Source organism: Ambystoma mexicanum, chromosome 1p (assembly GCF_040938575.1).
Source record: "Ambystoma mexicanum isolate Mex_15411 chromosome 1p, UKY_AmexF1_1, whole genome shotgun sequence".
Lineage (NCBI taxonomy): Eukaryota > Metazoa > Chordata > Amphibia > Caudata > Ambystomatidae > Ambystoma > Ambystoma mexicanum.
In genome coordinates, this window is record NC_090921.1 from 6856305 (window position 1) to 6860609 (window position 4305).

General features: G+C 47.5%; 1 non-coding gene across 1 annotated transcript; it reads right to left on the minus strand.

Annotated features, from left to right (window-relative positions):
* Positions 1–1587: 1587 nt before the first annotated feature.
* Positions 1588–1659, minus strand: TRNAC-GCA (transfer RNA cysteine (anticodon GCA)). The gene has a single exon. It is a non-coding gene; the product is annotated as a tRNA-Cys (tRNA).
* Between the last annotated feature and the right edge of the window lie 2646 nt (positions 1660–4305).

Sequence of the window (4305 nt, forward strand, 5' to 3'; positions counted from 1 at the left end):
GCCTCTGCATCTTAGGCCTGTTTTGAGTGGTATTTTCAAATGTTCCCATAGTAAAAGGGATGGGCTTGCTGAAAATAAGTAATATAGGGGCCACTTTGAATATGGGCCTCTTTTGGTTCCCAGTCCATCCCTGACCCAGACACATGCCCCGCCCCCACTTCACCCTTATTTATTTGCGGCTGATTGCCCTGTCCTGTGGTGTTTCTTACGGCCCAGGCAAGGGTCCTCTTTAGGAATGAGACACAGCCCCCCAATATGGGAGAACTATAAGGTGACCCCCATGCACAGAGAACTAGTTTAACTCTTACTAACCCGCTAGTGCTTAGGGCCATCAGCAGTTCTGCTTGCTGCTTGCCCTCCCCAGACATTCCGGAACGAAGCAACTCAATGACACGCATTTTATCCGCCTCTGGGGGATGAAATGATTTGCAAATTTAGCGGGAAACACACCGAGTTCTGCTGGAGGGGCTTCAATCAGCTGGCGTGGCTTGCAGATTATATTCTAAGCATCTATTCAGCGAGCATTGAGGACCAGCAGCTGGGGGCAGCCTGACATCCATGCAGTAGTATGGAAAGTTCCTACAGAGTGCCACCTCACCCCTCTTCCATCATTTTCTGATTTCACTTTGTCTCTCTGAACACGAGAGTTTCTGCTCAGACTTCAGTTGCATTATGTCCTGCAAGGACTTAAAAGTCTGAGGTTACTTGTGCTCCGCGCAGTGGTTACACAATTCCCATTTTTGAAGGCCCCAAAACGGGTTTGCAAAGCGTTGACCCCACTTCTGGATTGCTTCAGGAGGGCTAAAATAGAGATGGTTATAATAAATGTAAAACTTCCCGTCCATCACTTATTATTCTTGGTAGAAAGCTGAGTCTGATTAACGCAAGGCTATGCAGTGCGTGCGCCACCCCGTGCCCTCCCATGGCATCACCTGGTGAAGGTTTGTGCTGTTGGGGTGACCGCCTTTCAGTTTTCACTGCACCCCCTTAATGAGAAATGCCAGTGTTGCTGGAGATGAAACACTATGTTTGTGAACTGCAGTGTTGGGAATTCAGCGTGTTTACAGTATCAGGGATCAGGGAATGATGAGTCCTGACGCAGGATACTACTGAGGTAGCGCATCAGGTTGGGTGACTCTTGCAGAGGAACAGGGAATGATGAGTCCTGACGGAGAAAGCTGCGGAGGCAGCGCATCAGGTTGGGTGACTCTTGCAGAGGATCAGGGAATGATGAGTCCTGAAGCAGAAAGCTGCGGAGGCAGCGCATCAGGTTGGGTGACTCTTGCAGAGGTGTTATTTGTTTCGGACTGACTCTAACTCCTGCGCCTTTTTTTTAAATCCTTCTGAAAGTTGTGTTGTAAGATGCACCAATGGCACCTGGGAATAGGGGAATTTCCAAAATCATCAATAATAAACAAAGGTAGGTGTGATATGTGCTTTCGAATTAAGGAAGTTTGACCCGGAAATAAATATATGTTTGGAATACCTGAAAGCATGTGTACAACATGTATCTTAAACCTCAGCGAATGCTCACTGATGGCAGCTGTGCTTGGAAAAGGAAGACATATTATTTAAATAAAAAGGTGAAGGGGACACCCGGATTTGAACCAGGGACCTCTTGATCTGCAGTCAAATGCTCTACCACTGAGCTATATCCCCGTGCTGAAGATAATGTCCCTAATCGTCCGGAAACCATTGATTCTGCGCTGGTCAAGCGCTAAACGGAAGTGATGCTGGAAGAATCAACGGCACGTGAGAGGGAGAGACACGTCAGCCGGATTTAGCACTTATATGAAGGCCAAAGAGCTGGCAGCCCTGCCTTGTTCTGGTGACACCTTCCAAATCTCTTGAAATGCCACAACACACACGCCCTCCTCCCCCTTGCTGACAAGCAGGCACTTATGCATAACTAAGAGCTCCTTTAGTGCTTGCTCATAGTGCCCGGGTCAACATTTATTAGGGTTCATGGGGTCAATTTCAATATGAATGGGCCCCCCTTTGCTTACAGGTGTGGGGGCGTGAGGGCTGGACAGTGTGTAGCACCCTTGGGTACATTGAATAAGAATGTTCATGATCTCAAGGGGCAGGCAGCCACAGTGGAGCTGAAACACTAAACTGCCACTGTCAGAAAGGTGCTAACTAAGATGAAACCGGAAGATTTTTTACAATGCATCTAATAGCGTTGCAAATGTTCACTGATGCCATCTGTGCTCAGAAAACTAAGACAGATCTTTATAACTAAAGAAATATTTGTTATTAAAATGAAAGAAAATTAAAAGGGGGGCCACCAGATTTGAACCAGGGAATGCTTGATTTGCAGTCAAATGCTCTTCCACTGAGCTATATCCCAAACCAGTGATCACAGGTTGGTCAAGCTCTCAGCAAGTAGTGACCATGGAAGAATCGACAGCATGAGAGCGAGAGACATGTCTTAACTTGATTGTTTTGTGGAACGTGAGGAGTCCTGAATCTCTAGGACCACGTGGGGCTCCCCTTCGTCCCCATCCTCACCTCTGTAGCACTGGCCAGTTAAAAGTGCTGTGAGAATGCAGAATGCACGTGCACTGTGTGTCTCTGTCGTGTTGTCCCCAGCTGCCAGATGCACGTTGCATTGTGTCTCGTGCATGCCCCCTAGGACAATGCAGCTCACTGCTGCTGCTCGGGAGGGAAATCGAGATGCTGGTATCACCGCTGTTATCGCTGTCGGGTGCCTCATGCCGCCTCATACACACGCATACACACTCACACGGAAGAATACTCCTTGGAGGGCTGAGCTATGCAGGTTTTTTCGGACCAAGCCTCAGCTTCTCCAACTCCGATTGAATGTGGAGTACCACAAGGATCCTGTACAGCCCCCACCCTTTACAACCTCTCTACCCTCCCACTTTTCAGAGACCTAGAAGACTTCAGCATAGCTTTCACAAACTATGCTGGTGACACACAAATTCTTCTCCCTTAACAGGAAACTACGAACAAGACCTCCACACCCTGCAGCTAACATATGCACGCATCCAGGCTTGGATGGCAGCCAATGGGCTCTGCTTAAACGGGGAAAAAACGGACATCCTGCTAGTAGGCCCCAAAGAAGCCCTAAAAAAACTGAATGCAAAGTATAATTCATTCATTATTGAGAATACTACCATTACAGCCTCCACACCAGTGAATACCCTTGGGGTTTACCTCGACTCTACCCTAACTATCGACTGGCAAGTCAGCGCCATCTCATCCGCCGCTGCCCTCTCCAGAAAAATTATAAATGCAGTAAAACCCCACCTTTCTACAAGCAATCTCCTTAACATTGCGAGAGCCACAATTGGAGCAAAACTTGACTACTGTAACATCCTTCTCATAGGCACTTCTGCCAATAAGATTAACAGACTACAGATTTCACAAAACAACGCCCTCACAGCCGCCCTCAGCATCCCCAAGAGAGAGCACATCTCCCAGGCAAGAAAGGACACCCATTGGCTCCCAATCAGAGAACGCATAACATTCAAAGCCCTCACCATCATACACAAGTGCCTCACCAAGACCGCCCCAGCCTACCTAGTAGACAGAATACACCAGACTACAGCCCACAGACCTAAACGTGACCAATACTCCCACCTACTATCAGACCGAGCGTTCAACAGAGCTAAAGCTGGCGGCACCAGCTTTGAAGTATTAGCCCCAATAGCCTGGAACGCACTACCTCTCAACTTAAGAAGCGAAGAATCTCTCACAGTGTTCAGAATACTGCTAAAAACAAAGTTATTTAACTAACACCTATTACAAATGTACTTTCTACACCCTGTTCCACTGTAACCCTTGGAACTCTTTCTCTACACTGTCACTGAACAGACACCAACTTCTTCACTACCTATGTATTACCTGTCCTACTGTACTAAGTAACTTGCCGTAACAGTGCCACAATGCCTCCGGGCCGCTAGGCGCTTTATTAATTCAAATAAAATAAATATAAATATAAATAAAATAAATAAATAAATACACAGAGACGCGTCTTGTGCTTCCGAGGTCCTGGCAGCAACTGCTGTTCGGGACGCGTTTATTACAAACGCGCATGTGTGAGCCCAAACGAGGCTTGTGCATGCGTCCTCATACTTCCCACTGCAACATCCCTCCTTTTCTTTAAACAGAAACAATTAACCACATGTAAATTAAACAGGACTAACATGAGTCATTCACTTCAGTGTGCTACCGGCTCAGTCTCCTGAGTCCATGATGTAGTCCTTGAATCGCACTGGGGGCTGTCTCCCCTGTCTCGTCGGGTACCGGCTGCTGCTCCCATAGGTCGGCAGTGGTGCG